The sequence below is a fragment of the Triturus cristatus genome, chromosome 3_2 (assembly GCF_964204655.1).
Source record: "Triturus cristatus chromosome 3_2, aTriCri1.1, whole genome shotgun sequence".
Lineage (NCBI taxonomy): Eukaryota > Metazoa > Chordata > Amphibia > Caudata > Salamandridae > Triturus > Triturus cristatus.
Window position 1 is genome coordinate 886788668 of NC_140584.1, and position 16226 is coordinate 886804893.

Sequence of the window (16226 nt, forward strand, 5' to 3'; positions counted from 1 at the left end):
CCAATATTTGACCTCGGTGTCTGAATGCATAGCAATTGTAACGAGAGGAGAACATGATTTACAGCCCTGTTTATTGAAATGGACCTGTAATGACTTAAAACATTGAGTGCTCTGGTCAAATGCTCTTAGAGAAAGGCAAAAGTAGTCCCTAAACAGATACTACAATGGGACAAGTACTGGGGCGCTGCTCTGTGGGAGTAAACAGCTGACGAAAAGGAGGAACAAAGAGGCAGGATTGACCTCTAGTAAGAAAGGATTTTTTAAGGAAACTGAAAATCAGTGGGTGGGCATTAAACAACGAAACTGTATACAACAGGTCTCGAAAGATGGACCTAAAAAGAAGTGGGGGGACTAACCAAGTTAGGCAGTATGCAAGTGACATCATGGCGCATGACATCACAGTGTGTGACATCTTAGTGCATCACAGGAAATAGCATCACAGCCCATGCCCTCACAGGAAGTGACATCACAAGAAGTGACATCAGATTTTAGGACCTCACATATATGTTTAGCAGATCTAATACAAGTTCATTTGAGCGCATTACAATAGTTAAAAAATTAGATTTTGCGTCGGGGCTGTGCCAAAAAAGTGATGCAACCGAGACGCAAGTCTCAAGGTATACATTTATTTATTTTTAACTCTGCCACAAACAAATTGGCAACAAGGAGAAATATGACAGTAACTCTGTTCTGCTTAATTGGCTGTAAAGTATGCATTGTAAAATATCTTATGGGGTTATGACACCTGCTGCAGAGTGCACAGTAAATCTCAAGGAATAATAGTAATTGTAAGATAACTCTGGAGGTTGACTCCTTTGCTGGAGAAAGCTGTGTTTTGTCTAGTACCAGTTTTGAATCAAAGTAGCATTGAGGGTTAATATGTCTCCTGCAAAGCACATCATGTAACACCCAGATGACAGATTGATATTTTATGTAAATGGGTAAGTGGGCTACTGCTTTTAACAAAGAGATCCTTTTGATACTTGCAGTTTATAAATTGTAACCTTTCTAATATAGCACAGTGAGCTATGAAGTACATGTGGCTCCTACGCCTCGTAACCCTCCCTCTCTTATGTAACACATCTTGTGTATTGATTTACACACATATGATTTAAAGCACTCTGAAACCGTGACTGAGATGAGTAGCACTATAGCGCTATAAAAGAAATAAAACAAAATAATAGTATTTAAATTATAATTTGTGTAAATACTGGGAAAGACCAACACAGCTGACATGCTTACAGTGCATGCATGTCTCTTATATAAAGGGACTGAAAAAATCATAAGCATGGTTCTCTTAAGTACTTGTAAAGTAATAGCAAGCTTTGTGCCTGATTCCCCTCCATTGCATTTGCATCTAAGTGTGAGGCCCCAGATAGCTCCCAGCCAGGATACTCCAATAACAGGAGGCCTGATTGCCCCTTAACTTCCGTCTTTGTTTTGGGACAGCTGGTATTTAAAAATAACAAATCCCCCTTTCCTGCACTTTGCTGCTCAGAACGGAAGCAGACAACCTGTAGGCGCTGCTGAATTTGTCCAGGTATCTGAAATTTACACCGGGATGAATTTAGCATATTTCTGTGGGGCCCAACTTCTTGGGAGGGTAGATGGCGTTCACCCTGTGAAAAGAGTGGGTAGATGCCATCTGCCAATGTGTACCCTCGGCTTGTGCCCTGCTGTCCATTGCTCCCAATGTGATTGAGGTAATATTTCTTCTCCCCCCCTCCCCCCTACAGCTCCCACTACCCCTATCTGGCAATCCATCTCTCCTCCCTCATTTTGTTTTTTGTATGCCCGCACTCCTCCCTCTGTCTGTTTTGCTTCATCTCCCTCATGCTTTGTTTAACATATTGCACAGGAGTGTGAGCTGCTGTGCAACAGGCTTTTAAAAACAAGCATTGGCAAAGCCAATAGGTCTCTGCTATGCAAGAGCTGTTGGCTTTGCCAATGTGTTTCATCCATGTTGTATACGAGTATGGCTGCTGTTCAGCATGGCTAAAAGTTAGTGGCATAGAGGAGAGTGGCGTGGAGTGTCGTAGAGTGAGATGGCGAAGAGTAGAGTAGAGTGCCATAGAGTGGAGTGGTACAGAGTAATGGAGCAGAATAGAGTGGAATCAGGTACTGTGTTGTACAGTGGAGTGCCATAGAGTAGAGTAGACTGGTGTAGACTGCATTGACGTAGAGTGTTGCAGAGTAAAGTGGTGTAGAGTGCAGTGGCATAGAGTGCAGCAGCACAGAATTCAGTGACGTACAGTGCAGTGGCATAGGATGCAGTGGTGTAGATTAGAGTTGTGCATAGTAAAGTGCAGTGGTGTAGAGTAGAGTGGTGTAGAGTACAGTGTCATAAGACTGCAGTGTCGTAGAGTGATGTAGAGTGGCGTAGAGTGGTACAGAGTAGAGAACAGTGCTGTAGAGTGCAGTGGCATAGAGTAGAGTGCTGCAGAGTGCATTTGTTCAGAATGCAGTAGTGCAAAGTGGAGTGAAGTGGTGTAGAGTTCAGTGGTTAAGATTGTGGCGTTGAAGAGTAGAGTATCTTACAGTGTAGAGGTGTAGAGTGGCATAGAGTGCTTTGGTGTAGAGTGCAGTGGCATAGAGTAGAGTGGTGTAGAGTAGGGTGTAGTGCGTAGAGTGTTGCAGGGTGCAGTGGCGTAGAGTGGTGTAGAGTAGAATAGCATAGGGTGCAGTGGTGTTGAGTAATGTGGTGCAGAGTAGAGTACAGTGTCGTACAATGGAGTGAAGTGACATAGGGTAGAGTGGAAATGTTGTTATGTGCTAGAAATAAAACCTTTTCTTTACCTTAGTATCCAGCACGATTGTCACATTAATACTCTCATTTGAAGTCAGAGAAAGAAAAGTAAACGCCATGCTCCCTGGGAGACAGAGCCTGACATTTGACCTCTGTCTTTGAATGCACAGCAAATGTGACACAATAAGAACAAGATTTGCATGCCTGTTTACAGAAAGGAGCAGTCGGGAAAGAATACAAGGACAGGTAATGTGAAAAGGCTTTGCTCCTTGGGAGCCACAAACTGAAGCTGGACAACCTAAAACAAATAAAACCAGCAAATAGAAAGCCAGAAAATGTGAGTTACAAACCATTAAGCCAAGAGTAAGCAATGGACAGAATGCATTCCCAGGCAAGCTTTCCGAATGTCCCCAAGATGTCTTTAGTAAACCAGACAGCTGCGCTATCTGGCAGGCTTCGACCTAAAAAGCAATTTTGACGTGGTCACCAGTGGCTGTGCCATAGCGCTTTTTTTTCTTGCAAACATGCACTTTTGAAGGGCTCCCCTCCAGGTTAGGAGAATATGTCTCATGCCCATGCCCTCTAAAGCCTTACAATTCAAAAGCAACATTGAAATCAATTCCAGACACTCGTTCAAATATAGTACTGCACTTTTTAAGAGAGAAAGACTTGGCAAAACAGCTAGTGTTAGATTAGGTTTATTTTACCACTTGCCGAAGCAGGGTATTCCAGTGTTAAGATATTTACAAAGGGTATTAAGAGTATTAGAAATAGAAATCAGTTGTTCTAAATGATCATACTTGAACAATGCAAATGTGTTCTTTCAGGATCACAGATGTAATAGTATTTAAGAAGCTTTATTGCTGATTCAGTCAGAGGTTTTTACATTTCATTTTTTCTCTCCTGTTAATATGCCTTCTGGGGCTGATAAAATGCAAGCTAAGCGTTCAAGGCTGATTTGACGATCCATGATATATAGTTTCAAACTTACGTCAGGAACGCAATAATATGAGAGAATGAGTGATACTTTCACACAGGTTTCATGTTACCCAGAAGCACCTTTGCTCCTGGAGAAGCCCTGAGCCATAGACTTAAATCTTCAGATACTGGGAGGCAGCCAGACACTGACCTTGTACTCCACACCAGTTACTAGCATGGATTCATCGCTAACTACTTTCCCATTTCACTACTCCCCCTACTAAGTAAACTACTAGAGAAGCACATTAATAAACACCTGTCCGAATTCATAGAGTCCACCAACTGCCTTGACCCCTCACAGTCAGGATTCCGACCGAGACACAGTATGGAGTCGGCATTGGTGACAGTCACAGACAACATCCGAATGCTAGCAGACAATGGCCAGGCAGTGCTTCTTATACTACTTGACCTGTCTGCAGCATTCAATACTATCTCCCACCAGATCCTGCTGGGGAGACTCAGAGATTTAGGCATCCAGGAGAACGCACTAAATTGGATGACTAACTTTCTGGCTGAAAGAACTCAAACCATCAACCTTGGCCCTTTTAGATCACAGACTACCAATGTTACTAAGGGAGTACCCCAGGGCTCATGTTTGAGCCCTACCCTATTTAACATTTATTTTACACCACTTGCGAACCTATTGAGAAATTCAGGGTTCATACCAATTTCCTATGCCGACGACACACAAATGCTTCTCTCTTTTGATAAGAATAACACCAGCATTCAGACTACCTTCTCGGAGGGCATGAAAACCATTACTGATTGGATGAGTAACAACTTTCTTCAGCTGAATGCTGAGAAAAAAGAAATTATGTTATTCAAAGAAGCAGTAACAAGGTTGTCGCCCAACTGGTGGCCAGGAGAACTGGGCCCGGCCCCATCCTCAAATCAAGTGCTAAAGAACCTAGGGGTCCAAACTGACCAGAAGTTAAGCTTGGAGGATTATGCCACCTCAACCACTGAGGCCTGTTTCCATATACTAAGCCTTCTTCGCAGAGTCTTTCCCCTACTCCCGCTATCCACACCGAAAACGCTGATACAAGAATTGGTCTTAAGCCGTCTGGACTACTGCAACGCTCTGTTGATCTCAGCCAAGGAATCTTCCTTAAACAGACTGCAAGTAGTCCAGAACACGGCAACCTGATTAGTGACCAACGCCCCCCCAGACAGTCTCACTCCCCCTACTCCGTAAGCTGCATTGGCTACACATTCGCAAAAGGATTAATTTCAAAATTTGCTGTATGGTCTATAAAGCCCTAAACAACTTGGGACCAAGGTATATAACAGACAAGCTGTTCAAATACACATCCTCCAGGACCCTTCGCTCAGGGTCCAAAGATCTCCTTCTCATACCTCGCATAAAACAGGCTCGTTTGGGGGGGGGAATCCTTCTCCTATTTGGCCCCATTATATTGGAACCAGCTGCCCATCCACCTACGTCTCTGCTCCAACTACCTAGCTTTCAGAAAGCTGCTAAAAACCATACTGTTCTGATCTTCCCCGGACTGGTTGTCAAGGGCTGTCACAGCGCAGAGATGGGGTAATTCATGTGCTCTATAAATGATATAAATCAAATAAAAAATGTTTCTTGCAAATAGATAAACAAGGAGAGACAGAGCTTACGTTTAATCGGTTGCGCAAGCATTGGGATCATTACCATTGACTACACTTATACATGTTTTAAATCATCGCCTATCGGTGTGAATACAGCCAAACTGAGTAGATCTTGTAGTTGTAGTTTGCATGTTTTTAATGCGTTCTTAAGAAGAGCAATAGATAACAATGGTGCACTTGCCACAGTTCATGAAATATTTCAAAATTATCTACAATTAGTGCATATACAAGTGTTGAGTTCACTGTCCTCGGTAAAGAAACAAGCATTGGCAAAGCCAATAGGTCTTGCCTATGCGAGATCTATTGACTTTTGTTGCTTCCATTCCTTTCTGTGGAGCACGGATCAAGCACTGATTGCTCCAACTTAATGAAGTGCCTCTCTGCTGCTCTCCACTCACCACCGTCTGGCGCCACCTCCCTTGTTTTGTCTTCTCCATATGTCTCTCTTCCATAATTGCTGCTTCACCCATCTCCCACATCATGTTGTTCCCCACTGCTTTTTTTAATATATTGCAAAATAGCGATATGAGGTTATCAACACTGGCCTCATCATACTACTTTTTTCTTGACTCTAAGCCATGTTGCACAGCAGCACAAGCTGCTGTGCACCTTGTCTTAAAAAAATTGACAAATACAATAGATCTGACAAATACGAGACCTATTGGATTTGTCAGTGCTTGTTTTCTATAGAGTTTGCAGAACTGCTAGTGACTCGGCAAATAACACTTTATGGTGCTGTTTCCCAGGTAAATAGGTACGCTTTTTCATGTGCATAAATACAAAGTATATAGAACACTAAGGGAGAAAAGAAGAGGCTGAAGAATGACCACACATGCCTCTGAAGTAACTATATAACACAAAAATGGTGTGGTAACCTTACATCAGAAGCCTCTGAAGGAAAATACCAGAAGCCCTCTGGGTCAAATATTTTGCTTATGTACAAAACAGTATTATGTTTGTGTGTCTCCTACTGAGAACGTCAATTCCAAGAATTGGACAAGGTGGGCTCACTCACGTAATGTGACATGTTTCATTATAGGCCACCTAGTCCCACCATGGTAGGATGATACAACTAGGGCGGACTCAACCTCGGGTTGGACTGTCTTGAGGGAGTTCTCACATATTCTTCTCTTTTCTGCATAACAAGGGTCCAGTTACTAACTAAAAATACCTCAGGGTATTCCACGAAGTATCTTTGTATTAATTGGTACCCTGGGTGTTGCAATCCCGAAATCGGAACCTCAAGAGTTCTATACGGCAGATATGCTATAGGTGTTGAAGTGTCAGTGTATACATGGAATAAGTTATCATCTCCATTCACTGCTGGGAACGTTACCCAAGACTAAAACACCTCAAAGTGGTAAGCCGGATCAGCTCCAACCACAAAAATAAGTGCGATACCCACGTCAGGCACGCCATATGCGTTCAAATGACGACGGAGCGACATCAGCCATAAGGATTAAGAAAGAAGAACAACTTAATGCATGGCAGCGCAATATAGGGTAGTAATTCAAAAGAATAATAAAACCGTTTCATTGTATCAAGCTTGAAAAAACCTATAGAAACATCAATATAGGTAAGTTATGCTGTCACAGCTGTTTTCCGGAAAACAGAAGCGAGGGTATTGTGGACAAGCACGAGTACTACTAAAGTGCCTTGTGAATAAGTACCAGACCAAACGCTAGGTGCGCCATGTTGCAGGGATTCTGCACATATACAGAAGTATGCGCAGGAAACCAAGACCTCGGTGTGTAGTGGTGTACCAGAAAACCCACCTCGGTGCCCAGAACCCCAATCCGACTAGCTATAGCGTCTCATTCGTTCTCCATGCTACAGCAAAGCTACCAATGATTAGACATCCTAGAACATGTCACTTCGACCCTCTCAGGAATCGCGGAAATGAGAACACTCTTTCGTTCAAACACTCATATTTGTCCACAACGTGAGTAAACAGAGACACTGCATAGTTTAAAATGTTTATTTTAACTAACGTGCTCTATAATGCAGTACACGAGCCAATACTAGCAGCAAAATGCATAAGAACAATATAATCAGCATTGTTACAATTTTATAAAGCACAAAAGGGGAAACCATATTATAATAACAGTGGAAACAGGACTAGAGCGCCTTACACCCTCCCCGTGCTATGAGCTAGTTTGTTATGATTAAAGAATACCTCTGGGCTTTGCCAGGGGGACCCCATACCTCCAAGTTAGATGTATAGATGTAAGGATTATACATCTCCGGACAAGAACAGCTCTTCTTAGTTGGAATGATTTTCTCCAAGTGCCTTTTCATGCATGTAATGCCATATTAAAAGCACCCCAGTTTCAGTAGTGCAGCTGTGTTCCATGTTATGTCTGTGGTCGTGGGACTGACCAAAGTGAATCAATAGCATACATTGTTTTTCGACCTTGAACAAGATGTTCAGACGAGGAGCACAGTGCACAGCTAGAAGTGTGAAAGGCAGACAGTTCTCATGTGAAAGAGCGCAAGCAGTGTATTTACGAGAACAGAGCCATGAAGGAATGCATGCAAAAAGTGGCAAAATGGCAGCCAAGCATATACTAACTCATGCTAACTTAGCAATGTCCGCAGTTAATCCCATGTCCTCACTACATTAGAAATAGTAGAATTGCTAATTCAGTGACATTTTGCAAATCCTGAATAGAACATGGAGAAGTGTGGCTCAATGGTTAGAGCGGCAGACCCTGATGCAGAGGTCTAGCCCGGGACCAGGGTTCAATTCCCCGCCTCGGCGGGTCTTGGGCTCAAACATTCCACGGACCTGATAATTCTTGCCTCGGTGCCATTCCAATCATGGAGTCCCACTCTGCAACTCTGGGCAATAGCTTGCTTAATCTCCACAACGGCCCCCACAACGCTAAGGATGCCTGGCCTCCACCTTGGGGGTGCCCAGGAGTGGACGCCTCACAGGGAAAGCCAGGATGGGTTCCACAGCGGTATTCGTACAAGCGCCTTGAGACCCTTGCGGGTGAGTTGTGCGCTATACAAGTATCAATTTACATTTAACAGAGCCCAATAGAACTCTCCATGCAGCCTTTCATCCTTTTGATGTCAAGCCAATCATTTAGGTGTGAAGTCAATGCAGTTTAGTTTGTGTTGTGCGCTATTTTTTTTTTTTGCTTACGTTCTGTGACGCTGAAGAGAGATTCGGTCTCTGCAAGTGTTCGTTGTGTGGTGTATAAAGTGTCACAGAAGGTTTGGACGAAGAGGGGGTTTAGTCTCAGCTTTTAGCGTGCTTGATATATTATTTACATGACAAGGTAGTTCAGTATATTTGCCCTGCACAAAGAAGGACGCTCTTAAGTATATAAAATATGGCTCAAGAAAGGGACGCTTGGTGGAAACCAGTTACGGCTATATTTGTATGCTTAGGTATACCAATAAAGCACACTTGTGTTCTGGGCATGGGAGTGAATAATACGCACTTCCAGATATATCAAGAAGTCTCATGTTCAGATAAAGCCAGACAACCAAACTGCACTGATCCCTACCTCATTCTCCTGATGGGGAGAGCATCAGTCCATCTGACCTAGCTCGGTTATCATCTGCTCCCCATCCTCGAAAGAGAACACACAAGTCTATGTCTTAAAGCCCGGCCTTATTTTTCACCGACTTCTTCCTGACCCCTTGCTATCATTGGTCTATCCTGAAATAGTCCCACTGGCATGGGTGTAGGAATTGTGGGGGACAGAGGAGACCAGGATCAACATTTAGTTAAATGTACTTATGTTGATGCTAGAAAGTTAAAACATCTGTGCTCCTTTTACGATTTGAGAGGGTGCTGGTAATTGTTTGAGGTGCTACTGTAGGTACTAATTTCGCAAGGCAGAAAATGGCCTTATAATTATAACTCACTGTGTGATAGATGACAACGTGTAATTTTTAAGATCGCTCTTCCTCCTTTACATAGTTTCAAACTACCCAGTCTTGAGCTCCATCCTTTGCCTAAATGAGCTGTCTGAATGTGTTCTTGAGCTAGTCATAGGTGAAATTGAATCTAAAGCTGTAGTGCAACCCTAATTACAGGTTTCCATGCATCTAGGAAACTGAACAATTATCAGTGAAACAACGAATTTCTCTAATTAAGGTTCAAGAGATTGCAAGCATGACACTCCACTTATGTAACTTTGTACAGTAATTTATCACCATTTGTTAGGGCATATACTCGCATAGGAAAATGTACTGAAAGGAATAGAAAGAACGCGTTCCATCATGTGAGGGGTATTATTATCATGAGATCTACCAATCAATGCAGGTGCTCATCACTTGAACAGAAGTGTTCCTTTGTTGTGGGTGGGATGGGTAACAAGTTGCAATAGATCAAAATTAGACATATATCCATCAACTTAACAGGGATGTTGGAAATGGAGTGATTCCATAAGTTGATTAATAGATTTTGTAGAATCCTTTAGGTTTTGGACGTTTGATGTGGGTTTGTTTCCTCTTTAGCGCCTTAATGCTCTACCTACGAGAGTTAACGGAGCTCTGCAAAAACCACCAAATAAAAATAAAAGTCTTTGACCAAAGATACTTTAGTAGTTGAAAAGCAAAGTGCATCATTCTATGGGGTTCTACAGATGAAAGAGGTTTTATTTGAAAAATATTAATAGCGAGAATTTCTCCACCGAGATCAGAAGAGGTTCTGTTTGGCAAGGACATCTTTAGGTTGTAGGTGGGTGTTGCTGCAGCACATTCCCCTTTCTTGTCAGTCTGATCATATCTCCTATTTACATACCTGGAAGGAACAAGTGTTTTGAATATGAGGTTGTGATCTACGTTTAGCCTTGAATGAGGCACCCTGGGTCCTCAGTGCAGAGAGGCGTGCAGTGCAGAGGTCTAGGGGTTCTACCAGGCTGTGACATTTGTTTAAATACAATATTGTTGCATTGTGTTGCACAGCTCGCCATTTTGTGTACTTAGATGATCATTCTTTATTATTAGTCTCCCTCTTTCCCTCTCGCCTTGTCTCGCCCTGCCATTCTTTACAGGCCCGCTGAGTGTCTTTCCTTCTAGTCCAATCACTGCAGTCGTCACTTGTATAGTCCTTTGGTACCCCTTAACCCCCCCCTCAGTGGAATGAGGGCAGGGGGGCAGGATGTTCCATGTTAACTTAGGAAAGACACAGATGACATTGCTTGTAGCATGAACAGGAGCACTGACCATGGGCATGAACAGAGCAGAGTTTCCCTACATGTGGTGTCCCCAAAAACCAACTAAATGCCTCAGTGCTTCCACCATGGATTTTCTCTGTCCAGGAACTTCATAACAACTTTCCCTCTCTAAAAAGAGTACAAATATATCCTCAGTGTGCAAATTTCATGATTACGACACCACATTATGTGGGTGTAGATTACTTTTTTCAGGGGGAAGACACATAGATAAATGCTTTCTAGGAGAAGCGCCCCACCTAGATCATCTGGACCCTGTCTGTGATCAAAATACACAGAGAAAGCCATAAGTGAGCATAGTTATGTGGACTCGAGTGGCCCTCAAAGCCTGTAAGCCAGTTTCCAGCCTCCAGATACCACCTTGATACTGTCAAGTCTGAGCAAGCACTAACCCCATACTAAGGCAGGTGGTTGGCCAGTGCCATTCCATCCTTGTGTGTTTGGCTGCTGTATGCCACTATATCTTGGTCAAAATATCGATCTAAAAAAATAGTGCATCCATTATATTAACAAGGCAAGCATGTATTTGTTATTCCCAATTCCACATCCACTTACCTTCACAACACAGGCCCTCATCATGAGTTTGTTGTATTTTGGTGTGGAAGTATCAAGGGGGGAACGATGGCATCTCTAGTTCTGCATAGTATCACCACACTTAAATAAAGGCATTATGAATTTACCTACCTGGACCTGGAAATACCAGATGAAACTCTGCATATTTTCTCTCATTTCGAGGACTATTGCTCTAATGTTTGCCACCTGCTCTGAGCATGTAGTAAATATCAATTAGCCCTTGCGGGTTGTGCAGAGTGGGCAGGGAGGAGGACGCTGTGTCCTCACTAGAGAGGGGTTTGCATTGTCTGTTCCCCATGTGGTACTGGAGAGGGCAGAATGATGCTGGGCAGCACACGTGCTGACTGGCAGGTGCCCATTTTGCTGTTCACACATGCTATTACTGGGTGTGGATGTGCACCTGGTAAAACTAGGACCGCTGATACAAAGTAATTTCGGATCTGAAAACATCAAAGACTTGTAGTATGGTGGAGTGGTATACCCCTTTTCCCCTGGGATAAAGGTTCACCTTACTCGTCATGAGGCCCATAGCCGATATAGTGGATGTGATCTTTTTGCAGGTTGATATTTCAGCCATCATATCGTGGTATAACGATGTGTGTAGGGGTCAGTATCCCCAGAGGAACACCGGTCATTGACTTAGCCTGGGCATAGTTTCCATCTATCCAATACTTAGAATTCCTATGTGTCTTCGTCAATCCTGGGAGGACCCTTCCCAACAAGGGCCTTTGCTTGTATGTATCCAGCAGACAATCATCATAGGAGGCATTGTAGGAAAATCCCCTTAAATGTTTCCCAATTTCACTAACTCTCTCATCCAAAACATTCAGATCCAATCAGACTTAAAACATACCCACAAGTGGGGTGACCAACCATCATGTTTTCTGTGACCTTGTTCCTACTTTGAATGGTCTGTTCAGTTGTCCACAATGAGCTGCTGCAGGATGCCAAATGTATGACTTTTTGCCATTCATAGGACAATGAACAAGAGAGAAGGGCTAAAGCAGCCAGGTGGGACCCACAAAGCAGACTGGCAAGGTAACTGTCACTCATGCTGTAAAAGAGGTGGCTTTCAGTGGGTGGGAGGAAGGCGCTGCGGCACATAAGGGATCCTGCACAATTCAGATGCACATCTTTAGAGATACAAATACAGAATCTGGCCACTTGCCGTTAAACAGCCCTGAATGTGTGAGTAAAAACCATGTTATGTTTTTGTACTGGGAATATGCCTTTCATGTTTTTTTCTTTTATTAAGCCTGTTTCAAAATACTTACATATAGTAAGATTAGAGTCACAGGGAGAGTGTGTGAAGGTAAGATACTCCAAGACTGAGACCCCCTGCAACTTGATCCAAAGGCTATAACTTTGCCACCATATTGCATTTTGGTGAATATGCCATGTAACAGGGCACTGCCATCCCCTGAGGTAACATCCAGTAGGCTATTTTTCTTAACAGCATGCTTGCCAGCAAGTTTTTGATTGTAAATACTCCCAAAAAAGGAAGCAGAGGAATAAGCTCAAAAAGGGATGCTGAGGTTAAAACCTAAATTGCCTGGTTGCACCTAGCCCATTCGACCCCAGCTAGGATGACAGTGATTCTGAGGGCAAGGACCAGAACTACCCTTCCCAGGAAATGTAACTGTATTGTAGGCCCTGTTCAGATTCAGAATGCAGTGTTTATGTCCAGCAGAGTTAGGAAAAGTGGTAAAGCCAAGATTAGATTTCAAGTGTGCTTCACTGGGTTGCATAAAATCAACCTATGTAAGCAGATAACAAGACCTTTTCTTTGGGTACTGTGGCAGTAGGTGGTTACTGGGCAGTACATGTAGTGGATCCTGTTGTTTACCATTGCTGTTTCAGGTCTCAAGACTTTTTGGTTGTATTTGAGTATCAGCTACTCATTATTTTAACTTGAAAGTGGCAATAAATAGTGAGCAGTTAAGGTTTAGTCCAGGCGGTGTTAAAGGGATCAGAGCTCTAATTCAGTGTGGCATAGTAACCACACTCGGCAATCTGAAAATGAGTCAAGATGGCCTCGTTTAGAGGAGGGGGGTTAGAGAATGAAACTTCAGAAATGCACCAGGCAACCATAACTCAATGAACGTTCTTCTGATGTCCCTACACGTGCAACATGTGTCCACACAATGAAGGTGCCCCGTGACGTGATTAAGGCATGTTGGCCACCCTAGTCGCCCCACCCCCACCTCCTTCTTTGCACAGTGGCAGTTAGGCACTGCCCACGCAGTGCATCAATGTGTCTTTCTGGTGCTAGGGCACCTGGAGCTCTCACCCCCTCCCCCCCCACCCACCAGCAACTAGACTGTGGCGGCCCTGTCATTTAATGTGGTCAACTTTATGCCACTGCAAATTAAGCCCTCCACTGTACAGTCACCCTGCTGGGAAGGGCCTTATATGTGCTTTCTTTCTTTCCGTTTTTCCTTTCATCATAGGTTCCTGCTTCCCCTGTTCTGACTGCCCCAGGTCATTTCAGTCCTACCAGGTTCTTTATCTCGCTTCTCGGTCTGGCTTTCCACCCATGATAACATACGCTCTCCTACTCTGCCTCCATTCACTACAGCTCTGTTCAGCTCACTGAATTGCTTCATACAAGCCATTGGACGCCCCTGTGTTTTTAGACAGAAAAATACCGCTCTAAACTCGTATGTAACGGGGTACTGGATGACGTTACGTAGCCCATACGAGCTAAAAGGAGCAAGATCAACAGTCACTGACGTTTACACCTTCAGCCACAGTTCTAGCATAAATGTGTCGCTCACAGTGTACAGGGAAACCACGGAACCCCTCAGAAGCTGTAAGAGCCCTCGCCCGATTTCCTGCTTACATGCCCGTGCATGCAGGGAACGTTGCACAATGGGACCAGCAACCCCGTGACGTGTCAGCGGTGCGCTGCGTGACTCAGCGGAAGGGTCACGGGGTTCTTTTATCAGTCACGCACGCAGGCGCCAGTGACTGTAAGGCTGCTAGGGCGGCGCACAGCCAGGGCGTGTCAGGCTTCATCTGAACAGACCTTTCGTTGTTTGGAACGAACCCATTTAAACGAAGGTGTTTTGTTGTACAGTATGATCGAGAATAATATACACATACTTGCCAACTTTCTGTGACCAAAAAATATGGGATTGTTCAGGAATCAAAACTGCTAATTAGCGTAATGATGCCACTGGCAAAGCTAGCGTATGACCTTTGCCTCTGGGATGATGTCAGACGTCACTCAAAGGGAATGGGCCACACCTGAATTCTAGGTACTTGCGCTTGCTAAAATGGATTGGTATCACATCCATGCTTTTTATGGCATCAGTTATTTTTCTGGTGTATTTTAAAGGGACAATTAAACATTAGAAAAAATAGGAACTGGGGAATATTTATCTTTCTTAGCCCAACCGCATCAGTTCAATTAAAAAAAAAAATCAAAACAAAGAAACCACAAATATCTGCAGCAGATAAAAGTAAATAGTTTTCAGTCATTGAGACACGACATAGTTACTAATATCAATGGGCTCGTGAGTGAATACCCTAAATTTGGCACAGGCTATTCATGTACACACAGAGTCATTGCACACCTGTCCATGATGACACATAGTTCAGGGTCAGTCTGCAAATTATCTCTGTCCCTCGCAAGCAGCTCTTTCAATAAACCCCAAACCGCCCATCATTGGTACCATTCTTGTAGCAATGTTAGGCACAATAAAGTCAAGGCTACGTCCTGAGAAGGGATCAGGTTGTTACATAAAAGATCAATATTAGCATATGTGGTCTCAGCTGACACCGGGCCAGATCCCCCGTGTTAGACCTGGCATCCTTGCCGTGGGTCTCTCGTCCACCTTTTCACTCTTTTTGCCCCCTCCATGTAGGACCCATTTTTTTCGTGCTGGACTAGATGCTCTGAGCACTGTGCCCCTTCTAACCAGGGCCACGGTGCAAGTGCTCCCTTTCAAAATATAACCTCGAACATTGTATCTGACCCGGGGAAAATGGTAGAAACTCCAAACTAGTGTCCCTAACCTCAGGAGTACATAAGACCTTCTTTTAGGGGAATGAAAGTTAGATCCTGAGCATGAAAATGACCCTTTTAGAAAATGTCTAGATTCCTTAAACCTAACCTCGTTGTGTGCCACAGATGTGTAGTCAGATGTATGGGGAAAGTGACAGGGACTGGGCTCTCTCCCACAGCCTGGTGTTAGCTGGCTGCCGTGAGATAAGAGAGGCGGAGTAGTTTCTGTCGAGGGTCCTGCCTGCCACAATGCTGGCTTCACTCTCCGTTGCGCGTCTGACACCCCTGCCTCCCTCCTTCAAAGGACGGGGGTGCCAGCTGGCAGGAAAAACCCACAACAGAAACCTGGGTGGAGGGGAACCCCCTACCTGATCAAAGACTTCAAAGACCTTTTTGCCTATAACTAGTGGACCCTTGAACTGTAGTAGGTAGATCGATTTTGGGACTACCAGGGCCCTGCTGACTTCGTCGCAGCTCGGACGCATCGCATCTCATCTGGGAGAGCCCTGCTGACTTAATCGCGGCTCACACTCTACGAACCGTACCTCCTGTACGCAACGCATTGCCTCTTATCTGGAAGAGCCCTGCTGACTTCGTCGCGGCTCACACTCTACGAACCGTACCTCCTGTACGCAACGCATCTCATCTGGAAGAGCCCTGCTGACTTCGTCGCGGCTCACACTCTACGAACCGTACCTCCTGTACGCTGCGCGGCTCGTGCACTTCGAGCCGGACCTCTGGTACGCATCGTACCAGCATCAGCCCAGCAGTATTTCAACGCGGCTCGTACACTTCGAGCCGGACCTCCGGTACGCATCGTACCAGCAGCAGCCCAGCAGTATTTCAACGCGGCTCGCACACTTTGAGCCGGACCTCCGGTACGCATTGTACCAGCAGCAGCCCAGCAGTATTTCAACGCGGCTCGTACACTTCGAGCTGGACCTCCGGTACGCATCGTACCAGCATCAGCCCAGCAGTATTTTAACGCGGCTCGTACACTTCGAGCCGGAACTCCGGTACACATCATACCCGCATCAGCCCAGCAGTATTTCAACGCAGCTCGGGCCCTTCAAGCCGAACAGCCCGTACGAAGCGTACCGACATCCCA